Source organism: Castor canadensis, chromosome 13 (assembly GCF_047511655.1).
Source record: "Castor canadensis chromosome 13, mCasCan1.hap1v2, whole genome shotgun sequence".
Taxonomy (NCBI): domain Eukaryota; kingdom Metazoa; phylum Chordata; class Mammalia; order Rodentia; family Castoridae; genus Castor; species Castor canadensis.
In genome coordinates this window covers 108,074,914-108,095,238 of record NC_133398.1, presented here as the reverse complement: position 1 = coordinate 108,095,238, position 20,325 = coordinate 108,074,914, and the positions used below count along the sequence as shown (strand labels likewise).

At 38.1% G+C, this 20,325-nt stretch overlaps 1 non-coding gene across 1 annotated transcript; it reads right to left on the bottom strand.

Moving 5' to 3' along the window:
• Positions 1-17,595: 17,595 nt before the first annotated feature.
• Positions 17,596-17,669, bottom strand: Trnat-agu (transfer RNA threonine (anticodon AGU)). The gene has a single exon. It is a non-coding gene; the product is annotated as a tRNA-Thr (tRNA).
• Positions 17,670-20,325: the final 2,656 nt, after the last annotated feature.

Genomic DNA, 20,325 nt, shown 5'->3' with positions numbered 1-20,325 from the left:
TCTCTGAATTCTGGCCCAGAGCTTAGTCTTATGACTGGAAACACACCAAGTTTTCAGGTGGGTCTGAGTGATATGAAGTCTGGATGGGAAGGTGTAAGGACAGATTGCAAATCAGGGCTTTGTGCAGCAGTTTAATTGCTGGTCTTGTCCACCTGAACATCCAGGGATAAATGGTGTGACTTAAAAATTCACTTCTGGATGTGCACATTCAAGTTGGTAAAGAAATCTTCTTCCAAGGGGCTAGGAATGTGGCTCAGTGGTACAGCACCTGCCTAGCAAGCAAGATGACCTGAGTTCAAATGCCAGTACCACTAAAAACAATGCAATCCTCCAGAAAACAGACTGCTTTTGAATTACTTAACAAAGTACCATCCAGATTTATGCTAAAAATGTATTCAAATTTTATTTTAAAGTAAATACTGGACACCAAAGTAGCTGTTCACTTCTAGGAACTTATCCTGGTTTTATATGACAGCAACCATATTTATAAAGATCAGAATAGAAAACTGAATTAATTAACCTATAATTTCCTTTCTTCCACTGGGTCATTTGTACATGCATGAAGTGAGAAAGCGCTGTTCATTACATTTGGGTATTATAGGTAGTTTTTGTCAATTCTGTGGCTTCCTTGCTTAGTAGACCCTGCATATAGCCATCCACAAATATATCTGCTAGTGGTGGCCCGATTTCGAATGAGAGAACCTATCTCTATTAACAGCCACCTTGTTTCCTGATTGAAAGACCCTAAAATAAAAGGTTCCAGAGATATCAGAATGCTACTATGTTAGAAATTAGGTAGTACTTGATGATATTGTTTTTAAAATGCATTAAGTGATAGGCACAAGTAAAGCAGGGTAGAAGGTAAGGATGGGGATCAACATGGACTGCTTATTTCTTTTACCTTTCCACAAAAGGTAGAATGTGGAAAAGATGATCATGCTTAGTTGGCCTTGTTGCCATACCAATGTACAGTCAATTTCATGAAATTAATAAGATTTTTCCAAATGTGAACTTAACTTAGACAATTAATTGTATCCTACTCACATTGAGCTACTCAAAATTGATGATAACCTTGAGATTGGAAATGACACTCTGCATTGACCAAAGAGAATGTTAAGTTACCTTTGACTTTTCTTGTACTTTGTTTATTGTAGCAATGGATGATAGCATATAAGACACATGGAAGCATTATAGTAATGATAGGAAAGGAAAACCTATTACTGTAGCAAAAACTGCATGTACTAAGAAGCCTGAAATTTTATTTTTGGCATAAGAGCTATGTTAATTATAACTTTGGAAAGACCTTTATTGTTAAAATTGCTGTGACAAAAATAACTTGTGCGAGTTAGTCTTATATTTTTATCATGCAATTTCTGAAGACACATAAGATTTTCTAAAAACAAACTCTTGTATTAGTTGTTAGAACAATTTTATTATTTTAGCCATTCATTCATCAATTCTTTTATTAGCAAATATGTGTTGCTCTCCTACTGTGGACAGTACCAGGTATGGAGATACATGAGGAAGAGGAGAGTATAGCACTTGTCTTCCTTTAACTTAAAGCTTTACTAGAAAAAGAAACAATTAAAATAAAAAATGTTCAATGACATGGTAAGTGATATGATAACCATGGTGTATTACAACTACAGGAGTTCAAGTATAGAATACAAAAGCTTAGGAAATGAGAAAAAAAAACTTAGATGCCCATTAGGTGGAATCAACAGGGAACATTGGAGGTCCTGAGGCAGTATGGCTGGGTGAGGTGGTTAGGGGATGTGCCTGGGCAGAGAAGTAAGTCTGAGTTTCATCTATGACAAGGAGACAGGATTTTAGGCAGAGTATGGAAGAGATGAGGAAAGCCAAAGGTCTCACACTAGGCACTTGGGTGGTGATAGTCCCATTCACTTTGATACTGCACGGATATTGAGAGCAGGTCACTGAGTGAGTGGCATCAGAGCTACTGACAAAGATCAGTTAGAGATGAATCAACTTGAGTTGTAACATATTTGTACATGGAAGCAATGCTAGGAATCTCTTTGTATAGCTATCCTTAATTCAATTAGCAAAAATACTTTGTCTTTCTTATTATGCTTATGTATTCTCTTCAACAAAATTAGATATAAGGGTAGAACAGGTTCTGCCTGGAAGCAAGGGGAGTTGGGGGGAAGAGGGCGGGGGTGGGGAATAGGGGGAGAGAAATGGCCCAAACAATGTATGCACATGCGAATAAATGAATTTAAAAAAAGATTCTAGGTAAACACAGACTTTGATCAGGAACATTTCTTTGCAAACGGCAGATGCCTAACTCAACTTAACTCCAGCTAGAAGATAATTATCAAATTAAGTAATTGGGAAGTCCATGTCCTTTCTGGCTTTGGGCATGACTGGATCCAGAAGGCTCATCCAAGGCTGACAGGCCTCTGACTCTCCCTTTTGATCTCTTGACTCTGCTTGCTGCTATTTGCAGGAAGTTTTTTTAAAATTTGTTTGCTTGTTTATTCCTTTTCATGTGGCAGTACATATAGTATATTAGACAGACTAATATTCATTGCTCTAATGAGTAAACCCAGATGTCAGAGAATTAGCAAGACAGAAGTTCATTCTTTTCTCATGTATCAAGAAGTGCAAATGTTTCTGGTTGGTGTTTTCATGGTTATACATCAAACTGTGCTTTGTAACCCTCAGGGCAGCCTGGCCCAATTGAAAGACAATGTGAAGCACATATGTACACTAAATTATTGAGTAATCATATTAAAAAGTAAAAACAAACAGGTGAGATTAATAATTCCTTTTATTTTATTTAGTAATATATCCAATATACAAAATTATTGAGGTTTTTGCAATCTATTTTTTGTACTAAGTCTTCAAGCACATCTTTTTCTCTCTTGTTTCATTGCTAAGAACTAATCACACACTCCATCTAGAATCAAGGGGCTTAGGAAACAGAATCCCTGGCCTGCAGTTGCTTCCCTGCTTCAGCTTTACCCTTGGGGCAAAGGCTGAGTGATGTTGGCAGCGGGCCAACCTCTCTGCTACAGAGGACAGTTCTCATAGTTAGCTTGAACAACTGTACCACTTAGGCTCCAGTCCAGGACACACAGGTGCTATGTGGAAACAAGAGGTTTAACACAAGAAATAGACATCCTAATTTTCTTCTTCCACTCTCTGCTCCACACTCCCTCTTCCTTTTCTCAGCAATCGCTTCAGTTATATAAAGTGTCCTATCTGGTATAGTTTCCATAACTTTCATGCCTGAATGGTCAGGGTCACTAACAGTCTATCCTGTTTTGTTTTGTTTTCTGCTGTCTATTAAAAATGCACAGGACTTTATTTTTTTCTCTCTTTCCTTCTTTCCTTCCTTCCTTCCTTCCTTCCTTCCTTCCTTCCTTCCTTCCTTCCTTCCCTTCCTTCCTGCTGTAACAAAGAGACAGAAAGGGATAAACCATCACACTCAGTGAGTTACTAAAGCTTTTCTACTTCTTAACAGGCTTTTCCATCTGGTAGACTTAGTGTCATATCCCATCAAAACTGACAAGATGCTTATCCTATTTTGAAGATTATAGGCTGTAGTGAAAGAAAAAATTTACACAGTGACTTTTTATCAAGGTTGGCAAACTGTCCTGCATGGAAAACATACTTATAAATCATGTGACTACTAGCCAAGTCAGGGCAAAGACCACATTTTTATTATTTTCATCTGAAAAATGCAGAAAATGCTCAATTGTTAATGTCAAATGAAGTTCTTATCAAATCCAATGTAATTCTAAGATATGGCCCATGTGCCATAACCTCATAATCTGATGTAAACACACTGGATAGGATGATTCTCTCTTACTTAAATTCTGAAATCCTTATAGATAATAATAATAACATTGGCAAAAAGACTCAGCACAAATACATATGTTTGCCAAAAGAAAATGAACTTCAATCCTAGAAACTCTGTAAGTCCCTTATGATAGTATGTATCAAGCAAATGTGATTTGTTGAAAAATAATTTAAACATTGAACAGTATTTTTGTAATTACTATAGTTACTTTCACAAGCCAATGTGATTAGACACAATATTAAAACCTAAGCATAAAGACAGATTAGAAAGAACCAAAAAAGGGTAAAACTCTATAGAATTATTTCAGAATGTTCAATGTTATCAGCATGCTAACTGGACATTTTCACTGTAATGAATCAGATGATTTGGGAAGATTCATGTTTTAAATTTATTTAGCATCCACTCATTCACTATGGCACAACATGTACAAAACAAGGATTTCAAGAAAAGAAGCAGTTCTCCACAGTGTCTCTGTCACTTAAAATCCAAAGACTGACAAAGGATAGACCTGGTTATTCACCACTGTCAAATCCTGACATCTGTTTTTCTCAATGAAGTTCAATTCTTGACATTTCTGAAGAAGTATAAAGCTAAAGCTATTAAAGAAAAAGGGTTTCAAATAAAAGTGGATTAGAAAAAATGTGTAGGCAAGAGGCCACGAATAGCCAAGGCAATACTCAGTCAAAAGAACAATGCAGGAGGTATCACAATACCTGACTTCAAACTATATTACAAAGCAATAACAATAAAAACAGCATGGTACTGGCACAAAAACAGACATGAAGACCAGTGGAACAGAATAGAGGATCCAGATATGAAGCCACACAACTATGAGCAACTTATCTTTGACAAAGGAGCTAAAAATATATGATGGAGAAATAGCAGCCTCTTCAACAAAAACTGCTGGGAAAACTGGTTAGCAGTCTGCAAAAAACTGAAACTAGATCCATGTATATCACCCTATACCAAGATTAACTCAAAATGGATCAAGGATCTTAATATCAGACCCCAAACTCTTAAGTTGATACAAGAAAGAGTAGGAAATACTCTGGAGTTAGTAGGTATAGGTAAGAACTTTCTCAATGAAACCCCAGCAGCACAGCAACTAAGAGATAGCATAGATAAATGGGACCTCATAAAACTAAAAAGCTTCTGTTCATCAAAAGAAATGGTCTCTAAACTGAAGAGAACACCCACAGAGTGGGAGAAAATATTTGCCAATTATACATCAGACAAAGGACTGATAACCAGAATATACAGGGAACTTAAAAAACTAAATTCTCCCAAAACTAATGAACCAATAAAGAAATGGGCATGTGAACTAAACAGAACTTTCTCAAAAGAAGAAATTCAAATGGCCAGAAAACACATGAAAAAATGCTCACCATCTCTAGCAATAAAGGAAATGCAAATTAAAACCACACTAAGATTCCACCTCACCCCTGTTAGAATAGCCATCATCAGCAACACCACCAACAACAGGTGTTGGCGAGGATGCGGGGAAAAAGGAACCCTCTTACACTGTTGGTGGGAATGTAGACTAGTACAACCACTCTGGAAAAAAATTTGGAGGCTACTGAAAAAGCTAGACATCGATCTACCATTTGATCCAGCAATACCACTCTTGGGGATATACCCAAAAGACTGTTACTCCAGAGGCACCTGCACACCATGTTTATTGCGACACTATTCACAATAGCCAAGTTATGGAAACAGCCAAGATGCCCCAGCACAGACAAATGGATTAAGAAAATGTGGTATCTATACACAATGGAATTCTATGCAGCCATGAAGAAGAACGAAATGTTATCATTCGCTGGTAAATGGATGGAACTGGAGAACATCATTCTGAGTGAGGTTAGCCTGGCCCAAAAGACCAAAAATCGTATGTTCTCCCTCATATGTGGACATTAGATCAAGGGCAAACACAACAAGGGGATTGGACTATGAGCACATGATAAAAGCGAGAGCACACAAGGGAGGGGTGAGGATAGGTAAGACACCTAAAAAACTAGCTAGCATTTGTTGCCCTTAATGCAGAGAAACTAAAGCAGATACCTTAAAGCAACTGAGGCCAATAGGAAAAGGGGACCAGGAACTAGAGAAAAGGTTAGATCAAAAAGAATTAACCTAGAAGGTAACACCCATGCACAGGAAATCAATGTGAGTCAATGCTCTGTATAGCTATCCTTATCTCAACCAGCAAAACCCCTTGTTCCTTCCTATTATTGCTTATACTCTCTCTACAACAAAATTAGAGATAAGGGCAAAATAGTTTCTGCTGGGTATTGGGGGGGGAGCGGGAGGGGGTGGAGTGGGTGGTAAGGGAGGGGGTGGGGGCAGGTGGGAGAAATGAACCAAGCCTTGTATGCACATATGAATAATAAAAGAAAAATGAAAAAAAAATTCTCAGATAGTGAAAAAAAAATGTGTAGGTTATTGTAACTAGAGGGAAGTACATAGTATAAAATTTCAATTAGATATTTAGAAGGGTTGAAAAAACCCAACCCAAGAGATTAAAAGTCCTATAACGTGACATTTCCTTATGACTTTCATTTTGAGAGTCACTTGGACATTAAGATTTCTTGCTTCTTTCTTTTCACTCATTTACTTTTTTTTTTGCTATTGGAGTTTGAACTCAGGGCTTCACACTTGCTAAGCAGGTACTCTAGTGCTTGAGCCATACATCCAGCCCAATGTTTTTATCTAACATTGCACATTAGGAAAGAAAAAATCCTTTCCTGAAGGAATCACAGAAAAACTGGGGACAAATAGTAGCTTTTTGACATTAAAATTGGTGAAAACATACACAGCTTTTACTAATAGACATTACCTATGTTATTCTTGTATGAGTGATAAGAAAAGATGTTCAGAAATTTATTATTTATTATTCAGTATCCAAGCAATTCCTGACAATACTTTTGTAGCTTTAAACTCTAAAATAGTATAGAATTTATGCAGTTGCATTAAATAATTCAAGTCTAGCAAATTATCCCAGTCAAGTTATTAAAGTATACATATTATCACTTATCAGTTTGTCTGATTTTCCATACAGGCTGGAAAACTGACAAGCTTTTTGAGGAATGTTTTGTAATATTAGACATGAGATAAGCACAGGTGTTGGCTAATCTACAGAGGGATTTAAAATACTTAAGATGGCTTTGTAGAGTCAAATACAATTCCATTTGTAGTTAAAAGCACAAGACAACACTTAACAAAAACTAATTACATCCCTTGACCTAGAAAAAGATAAATAGAGATTAATACAATCTCAAAAATTTGTCTTTTTCCAGTGATACTGGGATACTCCACTTTGCCCCATATGCAGAAGCAATTCCCCCTGATATTCAGAATCAATCACCCCCATGAGAAAAGTAGCTTCTTGTGTTACCTGTTGGTTTGGTGTCATTAAGCACCTGTGATAGGCAGAGTAAGTCCCTCTTCCCACAAAGAAGTCCACATTCTAACCTCAACAACCTGTGAGCATGTTGTTCGTGGGTAAGGTGGAATGACTGCGCAGATAGAAGTAAGGTTCCTGTCAGCTGACAGAGATGGCCAGATTATTCTAGATGATTCCAGTGTGTTGAATGAAACCAAAGTACTTTTAAAAAGAGATGACCATGGGAGAAAGGCACAGAAAGACAAAACTTTGTTGGCTCTCAAGATGGAGGAAGAAGCCATGAGCCAAAACATACATGAGGCCATTAGAAGCCAGACGGGGAACATTCTCCCCTGGCTGCAGGAAAATAGTGCTGGCAGCACTTAGATCTTAGCACGGTGGGACCTGTGGGGAACCTCTGAGACACAGAACCTTAATATACTGGGAGCGCCAGGCATACAGAGCTGAGGCTGTAGTACTTCTGGGAAGATGCCTTAAATGTGAACTACAAACCTCAAACCTATGCAAACCCTTCCATAGCAGCAACCACTAATATACTTAGGCAATATCATTCTTGACATTTAAAAACAATTTTTACTAGAGTTATTCAAAGAGTGTCATGAAATTTCCATATGTACATATATTAGACCCTGCTCCGTTATTCTTTCTCTTCTACCACTCCCCTCTCCACATGACTTGACAAAAATTTAACCCAGGCTGGTCTCAAACTCGAGATCCTCCTGCTTCATCCTCTTTACCTCATTAATTTCCTGCACCACCACCACCGGCTCACTCTTGATTCCAAGACCAAGTCTGACATGGCAAGGCACAGATGTACCAGGTTGTAGGGCTTTAGATGAGCATGTATCTCTCTTCCTGCCAGAGGCTACCATTGTTCTGGATGCTATACTGAGTGAATAGCCACCTGTCATTTTCAGACTTTAATGTGTTTTAGTCAGCTTCTCTCTTAACTATCATAAAATATGCAAGGCAGGATACTTTGTAAGGAAAGCAGTTAGTTAGGTCACAATTCTGGTGCAGTCTCTGGTGAGGTCCCCTTGGTTGCATTCTATCATGATGAGAGCATGTGTGTCACTGAGTTCACAGATCTAGGGTTCTCTCTCTCTCTTGGTCTCTCTCTGTCTCTCCTCTCCTCTCCTCTCCTCTCCTTCCCCCTCCCTCCCTCCTTTTTTATAAAGTCTGTAAGATTCAATCATGGGAGCTCCATCCCAATTGTCCAATCTAATCAGTTTCCACCTCTAAAATCTACAGTCAAATTAAGTTTCCCTTAACTATCATAGCCTAAGACAGGAGATTAAACTCCTGAATGAGTTTGTTTAGGACAGAGCATATTCAAACCACAGCATTGTGCAGAAATGTGACCCAGGATGCATACAGAGAGCAGATTTGTAGAGATTCTTATTAGATTTGAAGTGGAGCCCAGAGAGCACATAGGACCATGGGGACACCTGTCCCATGGCCAGGAGGGTGGGTAGGAAGGAAAAAAGGGCAGGAGTGACTAAAGGACGACAGAGGAGGCTGAAATTGACCCAAGTTGATAAGGACACATTCCTCTCCCCTCCCCACATGGGGAAAAAATGACCCAGCTCACAGGGCAGCTCCTGGAGGGTTCTTGTAGTCTCAGCCTGGTGCTCCTCTGGTCCTCTGGGACCACCTGCAATGTGCTCCCTTCTGCTTGCTTTTCTCCCAGCAGTGCAGCCTGCCCTGAAATGAGCCTAGGGTGCCCACTAAGGAAGGGAGGGAGCATGCAACCTGCTTGTTTAACAAACAGGTCATAAGATTCTGATGCTGTGATTCTGGGAAAACACCTGGCCCTGCAAATGCCTCACCTCTGTTAAGTCTCCCGTGTGGCTTCAGGCTAAGACATTGAAAACCAAGGCTTCTGTGACTTACCAGTCCCCTTCATATCATGAGCATGGTGGCTAGTTCTCCTTACCTGATGTTCAATCAGCTTAAAATGTTACTTGTTTACTTTTATGGGTGCTGCAGTTTGAACTCAGGACGTAAACAGGAGCATGCTAAGCATGATCTCCCCTTGAGCTACATCCTCATCCCTCGTGCCTTCTTTTAGCTGTCTAGTCAACATTACCTTACAGAAAGAGAGGATGTACAGCAACCAATAGATCTGAATCTACAGGTAGAGTGGGAAGGCTCCAGGAAAATTTGGGGTCCCCTTTTCTTCCACAAATGGTTTCTCATGAAGGTGAGGTTGGAGGGGAAGAAGTTTTGGAAGTGCCGTGGAGTATTCTTTGAGAGCTATGTAAGTCACATTTCTGGGAATCCAAAAGCTTTTGGAAATAAAAAACAAAATCTTACAGAAGTCCTGGAGCTAAGTTAGTACAGTTGGGACCCCATGCAGTAGGCCTGGAGTTGAAGTCACCAATAGGTGTTCTGAGAAAAATACACAGACATTAAACCTACATAATTGCTTCATACTTCTTTGACACTAGTTGGATTAAGGTTGTGGTATTACATTCTCTCACAACCATGGGCTTCATATCTGTGAATCACTCAGAATTAACATCCTATCAGAGGAGTTATATAACATTCTTGGCATTGAGGAAATTATGAAGTCTACTGGCAAATCTTATTTCCTGTGCTTTTTAACAATGACAATGATAAAAACAGCATTGAGGTATGTTTTGTATGGTGATCCGGCCATGGCTGCACTAAGAGATATCTCCTAACTGAAAAGGCTGTGTACCCTGGCTGTCACCTGGGAGCAGAGGCAAATCCCTTCAACAGCAAGAACACTCTGAGGAACAGGTCCTCAGAGGTACAGCCTCTCACTAAGCATGGGGGGCTGATTATGCCAGAGCTAAGCTGACAAACCCTCTGTGGTTTGTGAATGTAACCTCTCCATCCATTATTCACACTTTAATTAAAAGTATCAGATTCTTGCATTTTTATGCCCAGACCAGCCTGGATTGAGATCCTCCTACCTACACCTCACAACTGGCTTAATGATTCAGATGGGGTCTTACTAAATTTTTATCTAGGCTGGTCTCAAACTGCAATCCTCTTGATCTCTGCTTCTCAAGGACCTAGGCTTATAAGCACGTACCACCACGCCTGACATGTTCAGCAGTATCAAACTCATTGCTGCCAATGAATTTGGCCTAAACATGACATGAAAATATTTCTTTTAAAGCTAATGTAGCTATCTTTATTTTTTTATTTTCTCTTCTAAGTATTCAAAACTCTGTCAAATCCAAAGGTTTGTTAAAGTTGAAATGCAAAATAATGGCATATATATTTGAACATGCATATAAATATAAATGTGTATGTTCCTACTTTTGTTTTAGATAATATATTTCTCTTCTCTTTCAGACAATGCTTAAAGGATTCTGCAGCAATTCTTGGTATCAGATATATTCAAAATCTCTTCTACTTTTGCCCTCATTTGTGATCCTTTCAAATATTTTACATGATTTACAATGGTTACATGAACTTTTGGAAATTGATACTTGTACCATCTCATACTTTATTCACTATGGCACTTTAGGAAAAGAGTTGGAAAATACTTGCAAGGCATTATTTTAAAAAATGAATCTTATTGTGAGGCTTCAGAGAAGTTTTCAAGCATTGATTTTTCCTTTAGATACTTTTTATTTTGTAAGCATTGTCATTTATGCCTAGTTCCTCTACAGGAAATGACACTTATTGAAACCACTGCAGAAGCAGAATGTGCTGACATCAAAATTCTACCTTATCCATCCATGGATTTGAAAACAGTTAAACTTATGGATACATCCAAAACTGACCCTATTATCTTCCTCTTTATAAAGAGCCAATAGTCTCAATTTGGTCAAGATATCACTGGGAGAGAAATGAGCCAAATATGTATGTGCATGTGAATGAATTAATTTTAAAAAAAGAACGCATAGCGATCTTGGAGTCCACTCGATTTCAGTACCACATGCTCATCGCCCCTGGCAAGGGAGACATGCCTCCTCTTACAGATAATGGCAAAGAGAAGTATACTACAGTTATTTATGAAAATATTTTGAAGTATGTCAGCATGGACTTATGGAAGGAAGAGCTTTTGCAAAAATGCTGTGTGGAATACAGTGTTAATAAAATTGGTTTTCATAAAACCGATGAGAACAGCTTACTAAGTACACAATTAAAAGGCTTTCCATTAAAACTTTTTAATAATCTAGCTCTAAAGGGCTGCTTTGTCAACCCTCAGTCTCCTTTGCTGCCTGTTACCAAAGTCCCTAAGGTCAAGAAGGGACTGCTTTCTGGGGAAGACAGGACTATTTTCTGATATAACCATTCAACCTACCAACCTGTGCTTTTAAGTGAATTGCATGCAGGAAAATGCTTTTCACCTTTGTCCAGCAAAACACTCTATGCAACAGTAATTCCGGATCTGGTACTTCATGATGTCTGCACAAGGTGATCTTCATAGGCACCACCTGCTTCTTATCAGGAAAGAGGCTGACATTGTTCTTGGACAGGTATGTCCTGGTGGATATTGATGATATATTTGTGGGAAAGGAAGAAATGAGGATGAATGTCAAAGATGTGAAGGTAAGAACATTTATAGATAATACCATAATTTATAGTTCACTGACTTCTGGCAAAATATAATTCTGAATATTTTAGGTTCCTAATAATCACTGTGATGTTTAGGTGCCATAGGTCTGATATAAGACAGGAATTTAAAAATTAGACTAGTCCTTAATTATTTCACACACACACACACACACATGCATACATGTGCACATCCTTTAAGAAGGATAATGAACTAAAATAACTCAAAGAGTAGTTAACTTGATCCTTTTACATCTTATCGTGCTTTGCTAGAACCCCTTATCACAATATGCATGGTAGTTTGTAGTAGTGGGTACAATACAGTCCTAGAACTCTGTTTCTTACCCAATCACTTTGCCTATATTGGATTTGATCTTGACTGTAGAGATAGAACATGGAAAAGTATCCCAAGACTTTTCTGTAACCTAGAGTAAGTAAAGTATTTGCTTGCATGAAATGTTCATACACTTGTTAACACAGATATTAACCAAAACTATAGTTTTAGAGGGACTTGACCTCAAGAGTCTCCCATTTTTATCTCTGCTAATTTATCATACTATTTTTGTGAATACAGTAGTGTTACAGGCAGCACTTAGGTTATGATCAGCTGACTGCATACAGACTCATCCTGTGATTGCTCTTAGATAAACAAAAAGGCAAATGTGGAACAGGGCATGGAAGTGCAAACCCACAATGCTAGCTGCTTAGGAAAATGAGTTAGGAAGAAGACTTGAGTCCATGAGTTCAAAGCCAATTTAACCAAAGTGGGAAAAGAGAAAAGAAACAAAGAGCCAAATATGATGCCCAAGACCACGTAGCTAATTCTGTAATTCTGAGAATAATTCTTTTTTATCATGCCAGTTCAACATTCTCATATACACTTTTATTTGTGCCTACATTTTCTTTTTTTTTTAATTTGGAAACTAACTTTATTAACTATGTAGACTAACAGAATAAAAATCTCAATTTGACATTTCACTGGTACACTAAAGACACGGATCATCAGATATCTAACTGGCAGAGAGACACCTTTCACCAGTGTCTAAGGGTCATGAGCTGAGTTTAACTGTGTGCAAACATCTGGAAAATTACCTAGATGGACACTTCCTTTGGGTTCTCCCTACCCCACCTGGAAATACTCTGAAATGCAAAAGCACAGTATGTTATTTCAGTTGGAGAACAGGGACAACATTCATTCAACGTCATGTTTATAATGACATTGCATTTCCATGCTTGGCTTGCTGGTAGACTTTACTTTCCCCATGATTGGCATGCATTTTGCATAATGCACAGCTCTCTGCTCCAGTCATTTGTCAACAAGAGTCAGCATGCAAAGTGAGTCCAGGAAAGATCCCTGAAATGCAAGCAGCCCTGTGTGCCAGGCCAGCATAGCAATCAGCAGAAAGTGATGGTCTAGGCCAAACTAGGCTGAGATTAGAACTCTCAGGATATCACCAGTTCAATATTCTTCATAAACCAAGCCAACTGCCCATATGTCCCAGGATGCTGGAGAGAGAGTTTAGAGGTAAATAAATCATATTTGCATAATGAGGTTCTCTTTATTTATTTAGCATTGAAGTTAGGGAAGACGAAAAAAATGTTAGGTGAATCACAGACATATCTGCAGAAGGGATGCCCAAATGTGATTTTCAACAGGCCTTCACTCTGCCAGGAGGCATCTCTGGAATGGAGAGTCAGCTCACAGATGCCCATGATACTCTGTGCCAATCACAAAAATGTCATGGCCGTCCCTTTCTTTCCAATCTGCCAGGGCTCCAATGAGTAAAAGCGGACAACTATCCGGTCCTGGCCTAGGGCCAGCTCCTTAGTGAGGAACTCGAAGAAGCAGGCACTGTGGCCACGGTTCTCCTCAGCGGTCCCCACCACACCAATGGAGGAGACAACCGCTGGGCACAAGGTTCCGTGGATCCGCCCAGGGTCATGGTCAGGCCAGGCCTCACGGTCATATTTATGAGCTGCGATGGACACAAAAGTTTCGCCTGAAGCTGGCGCCCGCAGTATTGGCGTTGAGCACCGGGACGTGTGAGAGACCGCACGCTTGTGGCCCACGGGGTCATGGCTCAGGGCACCCGCCAAGGTGCTTGGAAGTCACACCGGGGTCATGGTGGGAAAAGCGACGAAGGACACTCGTGGGGAGAGAGGGCCATGGGTTCATGGGGCACAGAAGGTCAGAGGTTAGCAGACCAGCGGGTCCCTCCTCAGGTTTGTTCCGGATGGCGGCGGTGGCCGAGCAGAGTCGCTTCTCTAGTCCCTCAGGCACGCAGTTGCCAGGCAAATTAGTGTCCAGCTCAATGAATGGCATGATGAACAGGAGAAGAGCAGAGGCAGCGGAGAACTGGCCTACATTTTCCTTTATATAACTAAATTCGTTCCATGCACAAATAATTTTGGCAAAAGTCAAGAAAAATTACAGGACACAAATTAGAATTATAAAAGGACTGAAGATTATTATGATCTTGATATCCTTTTTAATGTTCTGTTGCTAAGTTGCTTATCTTCCAAAGATGAAACCTGGGTAATACTTCAAAATAAAAGCTTTCTTTCACGTTCTGTAACGTTATAACCACTGTCTAATGACATGATGGAAACCAGTAAAATGTAAGTTCACTTTTTAAAAATTGTCTAAGTAACATGAACCAGTGAGCTCTGTTTTTAATGAGCTACTGAATGAACCACTACTTCACTGTTTCTCAAATATTCCATTTGGGACTGCTAGAAAGGAATTAAGTGCCCACACTGGAGTTCTGTATAGATTCTCTTCTGTTTTGTTTTTCTTACTTTTTTGTATTTAATGTTCCTTTTAAATAATATAAATGCCAATCTCCATTTTAAAAATAGGTCATGTGCTTCAAAGCACTCTCTGAGTGTGTGATTCCTAATCAAAAACCCTAGAAGACCAGGATTTTCTCATTTCAATCTAAGAGATAAAATAAATCAAAAAGGTCTTTGTAACTTTAAACAAATTTGGCCATTTCAAATTTAGCTATGGCACTCATTCTCAATAGAAAAACAGCTATTCATGGGTACTCATAAAATATTCAAAGGTCGCTGATAGTTTCTTATTGCATATCTGCAAAGAAAATAACAGAATAATTAAATTGACAAATGCTTGAGAATATCACGGGTAGAGAGAGAATCAAAAAGGTTGTGTGCACGTATAAACATGCATCGATTTGTATATAGACGCTAACATATATAGTACTTATGTACTATATATTAAGTAATATGTCATATTTATTAATATACATACACATAGGTAGTTTGTCATTTTGAAGAGAGCACTCTTCTCTGCATTTTTGTTGTTTCTGATTCCTCAGAACTGCTTTTAAAATTTATTTTAAAAATTATGTATGTTTATCACATACAACATATTTTGAAATATGTATATATTTTGGAATGGCCCCATTGGGCTAATTATCATATGCCTTACTTTACATACTTATCTGCTTTTTTTGGTAAGCACATACAAAATTTACTCAATTAGTTATTTTCAAGAGCATAAATTTTTATTAACTCTAGTCACCACAATATACAACAGACCTGTTGAGCCTATTCTTCCTAACTGAAATTTTGCATCTTTTGATGAACAACTCTCCAACCTTAAGCCCCTTAAGCCTTGGTATAACCACCATTCTACTCTCTGCTTCCATGAACTCCAACTGTTTGGATGCTTCATATAAAGGAGGTAATGTAGTACTTGTCTCTCTGTCAGCCAGGTTTATACCTGTGGTTGGAAATTATAGGGTTTTCTTCTTTTTTAAAGATGAATTGTATAGCTCAATGTATGTGTGCATACATATGCATATATGTGCACATTTTCTTTATTCATTCATCCAATGATGGACACTTGTCTGATCTTAGTGTGATGATATATTTTTTCTATTGTGGATATTGCTGCAGTGAATTAGGGGAAACAGATGTCCTTTCAAAATGCTGATTTCATTTCCTTTGGATGTATATTTAGAAGTAGAAATGCTTGATCATATTATAATTCTATGTTGAAGAAATGATTTTTCTGAAGAACCATCTTACAATTTCCCATGAGTTTCTAATTTATAACCCCACCAACAGTGTAAAAAGTTTCCTTTTCTTCACATCCTCACAAACACTTGTTATCTTTCAGCTTTTTCATATTAGTCATTTAAGCATGTGTAAGGCCATGTCTCACTGTGGTTTTGGCTTGCATTTCTCTGAGGATGGTTCAGTTATTTTTAATACCATTGTCTTTTACACTTCATTCTAGCATATAAGTGATTTATACTCCACATTATTACATTTTTTGGAGTGTGACTACATACATGCTTTTTCCAGTAAGTTTCATACTGTTGAATGCTTTTAAGTTGTTAAGTAACCTTTTCCTTCAGCTAGCATTTCTTATGAGATAGGTCAAGTGATGAACTTCCTTGGCTTTTGCTTATCTGAGAAAGTCTTTATGTTTACTTAATTTTGATGACTACTTTGCAGTCTCCTGGCCTATAAAGTTTCTACTGTGAAGTCCAATCAGATCCTTTTTGGAATCCTTTGTATGTGATATATTTCCTTTCCTTGTGGTGCTTTCAGTGGGATCCTTTCTTTCCTTTTTTGACTTTCTACTTTGTGATTACAATATGTCTTATTATTGGATTGTTTAGATTTAATCTGTTTGGAGACCTTCATATTTCTTGTACCTTGATATTTATACCTTTTTTCCATATCCATAGTTGGACAGTTCTGTAAGCTACCTCTGTACATGATTATGCAACCTTTTTCTTTCTTTTTTTTAAACTCGTATTTAGATCATCGCCAACTTATGACAGTTTGACTATGATATGTTGACTTTGAAATAGGGTGAAAGTTTGCCTGTACAACCATCCTAGTTTTCATTTTAGGTGCATAAATTACATGAGATATTCAGCACTTCATTATAAAATAGGCTTTTTTAAAAATAACTTTTTCCAACTTAAGAGTAGTGCAAATATTTCGAGCATTGATTAGCTAGGCTACAGTAAACTCTGATGTTTGGTAGGTAGGATAGATGTTAACACATACATATTTGACTCATGATATTTTCAGCTTACAGTGGGTTAGTTGGGATGTAACTGTATGGTAAGTCAAGGAGCATTTGTTTTTGTTTTTGTTTTTTTTAAATTCATTTATTCACATGTGCATACATTGTTTGGGCCATTTCTTCCCCCCTACTCCCCATCCCTACCTTCTCCCCTCATCCCCCCTTGCTTACAGGCAGAACCCGTTCTGCCCTTATCTCTAATTTTATTGAAGAGAAAACATAAGCAATAATAAGAAATACAAAGTATTTTTGCTACCTGAGATAAGGACAGTTACATAGAGAGATTCCTAACATTGCTTCCACATACAAATGTGTTACATCCCAAGTTGATTCATCTCTAACTAACCTTTTCACTAGTTCCTGATCCCCTTCTCATATTGACCTCTATCACTTTAAGGTTTCTGTATTAGCTCCTCTGCAGTGGGGACATGAAATACTTTCATGTTTTGGGTTTCTTACCTATCCCCATACTTCCTGTATGTGCTCTCCCCTTATTATGTGACCCATGTCCAACCAGTTTTCTGTATTTGCCCTAGATCTAAAGTCTGCATATGAGGCAGAACATACAATTTTTGGTCTTCTGAGCCTGGCTAATCTTGCTCAGAATGATGTTCTCCAATTCCATCCATTTACTTGCGAAAGATAAGATTTCATTCTTCTTCATGGATGAGGAAAATTTCAAAGAGCATTTGTAAGTAATACATTTCTTTCAGAATTATTAACCAAAGAATATGAAAATTTTGATTTTTTCTTTTTCCTTTTTGGTGGTACCTGGGGTTTGAACTCAGGACCTCATGCTTACTAAGCAGGTGCTCTACCACTTGAGCCACTCCACCAGCTTGAACTGAAGAATATTCACCTTTTGATGTGGGTTTGCACATCAGTAGGAAACATTGTTTTTCAGGATAAAAATTCTAGCCATAGTTTGCCATTAACATTGGTTTCAGTTTTATTTTTGGATAGATAAGATTTTGTAAGAAATAATTTTTTCATTTTAAATAGTTAAGATTTTGTAGCCCAATGTTCTTCATGTTTATGTTCTTTTTCTGAGAGTATAACATTTTATCCAACATTAATAGGCAAGACTCCCTCAAAATCCTTTTTTATAGTGTGTGGGTGTTGCATGGCTACTGGTATTTTCTATATTATTCTTATTCTTTTAGTGCTAGTGATGTTTGACCCCAAGGCTTTGTGATTGCAAAGCAAGTACTCTACTGCTTGAGCCATACCTCTATTCTTCTATATTACTCTGAAATAGAAAGTAGAGGTATTATGTTCTTCAATATAACCAATTGAGGAAAGCAGAAAAGTTATGGATGACAATTTGTGGTTATGTATTTAATTGGACACTTTCTGTGGCACTCCCACAAATTGACTAAAATAACTTGGAGTACTTAACAATAAGTACAGAAGGAGTCTTGTCTACAGCACCAATTGACTCTATCAAGATGTATATGTACTGATATGCATACACATAAGCGTATTTTCATGTAAGTCCAACTTTCTACTTTGAAAGAGAAATCATGGATCATACTATTAAATAAAAAGTGTTTTTAAGTTATAGTATTTAGACATGATGAACCTAATATGAGCTCTTTTTTTTCACCAGAGTTGAAAATTCATTTTTCTACTACATGATTCTGCTTGACCTAAGCTTCTTACCATGGATCTAGTCGCCATATATAATTCTTCATGCCTTATTTTATCATGCCTTCCCCTATCCAAAGCCACAGAGATCAAAATTATGCTCCTTTATAAGGCAAGAAAATTAAGCTCAGTTAAGGTATTATCCGACTGTAGCAAAATTTTATTGTGTACCTAAAAACTCAAGATATAAGATGAAATTATACATGAATAAGTTAATTAAAAAGAAAAACAAAATTTAAAAAAAGGTATCCCAACTCCTAGTTCTTTTGAGAAAGTGACACATTCCTTATTGACCCCCAAAGATGTTGTTTTCTCTTCACCTTGAGCTCCCATCTTCCATCATGTAGCATCTTCATGTATGTAGTCAACTATAAAATCAGATGATGAGTCAATTTTCTCATCATATTTGGGACATATTTAAATATGTCCCAAAGTATATAAAAAGCAATCCTCAATATGAATTGAAAATATTTGACAATTATTGTGCTGGCCTTTAACTGTCTGGAAAGTGCAAAATTAATAAATCACATAGCAATTGATTTACTAGTTAAGGAAATATTAATTTGAAGATAAATTTGAGTTTATCTGATGACAAATGATTTGCATATGTTATGTGTGGTACAAAAGTAGAAAAAAATCTGTTATAATGCTGAAGTCCAAAAATAATCTGCTTTGAGACTAACTGCTGTAATCCTATATCATATAGTGTTTTAAATGAAGCTGGGTTTAGGCTGGTCTAAGACCTGATACAGAGACAATATATTCATAGCAAGATTATAACTTGAATATTTTCATGCATTTGTTTGACTATATATGTCCTGAGCTAAAAGCCATGTGTTCAAATATATGAAAGCCAAAACTAACAAGTTGTGCAAGTTTGATTTCTAAAACAAAGAGACTCAGGTTATTAACTAAAGAAATCAGATAATAGAGGTCTTGAAACACAAGGAAATTGGTTTTGGTAAGTTCTGATACATTTGAAAGTCTCTACCTCTTTTGAAATAAATAAAAGGAAATGATAGGACAAACATATTTAAGAAAATGTGTTCTATTCACAATATACATATCTCAGGAAATTTCAAGTACAAAACTGTTGCAGGAATTATGACATTAAACAAGAGACAGATTCCTATGAGCAGGAAAAATAAAGTCTATTGTTGAAAATTTTCCTTACTAATTTGAATTAAGGTTAGAGGTAAAAGAGAAAAAATAGTCTTATGAGAGGAATTCCAAGATGGCGGCTAGAGGGAGGAAGCAGAAAGCGACCCTCCTATAGTGAAATCTTGGAGAGACGCTGGAGACACACTTTGCAGGTATAATCACCGAGAAAAGGCATAACTTTGACCCCTCCACATCTCCAGCCGGTGCAGAGAATCTCCACTTCACGTTAAACGGAGAACCGAGGAGGCCCCCGGGCCGCCAGGGGCCGGCGCCCATACGGCTTGGGAAGACGCGGACCAGGTGAGCTTCGCGGTACCGCGGTTCCCCCACAGACAAGCCTGGGCCAGAGCAGCATAGCCCTCTGGACAGACTGACCTCCACCCGGGAAAAAAAGAGAAACTGAGTACTAAGCAATAAGAACAGTTAAGACACGTTGGAAAGAGGGTGGGGCGCCCTGAGCGCTGAAGATTGGGGGAAGGGAAGCCTTCCCGGGACTGTAAATAAACGAGCCGGGCGGGCTGGAGAGGCTCTGGAGGGAGCGGGGCGCGCCCAGCAACCAGGAGCGGGGACGCTTGTGAGAGGAGGGAAGACCCACTTCCCACGTGAACTGTAAATAAACACGCAGGCCTGACAACGCGGGGCAGTGTCACCTTTCCCAGTGCTTGGAAAGGGGAAAGGCTGTGG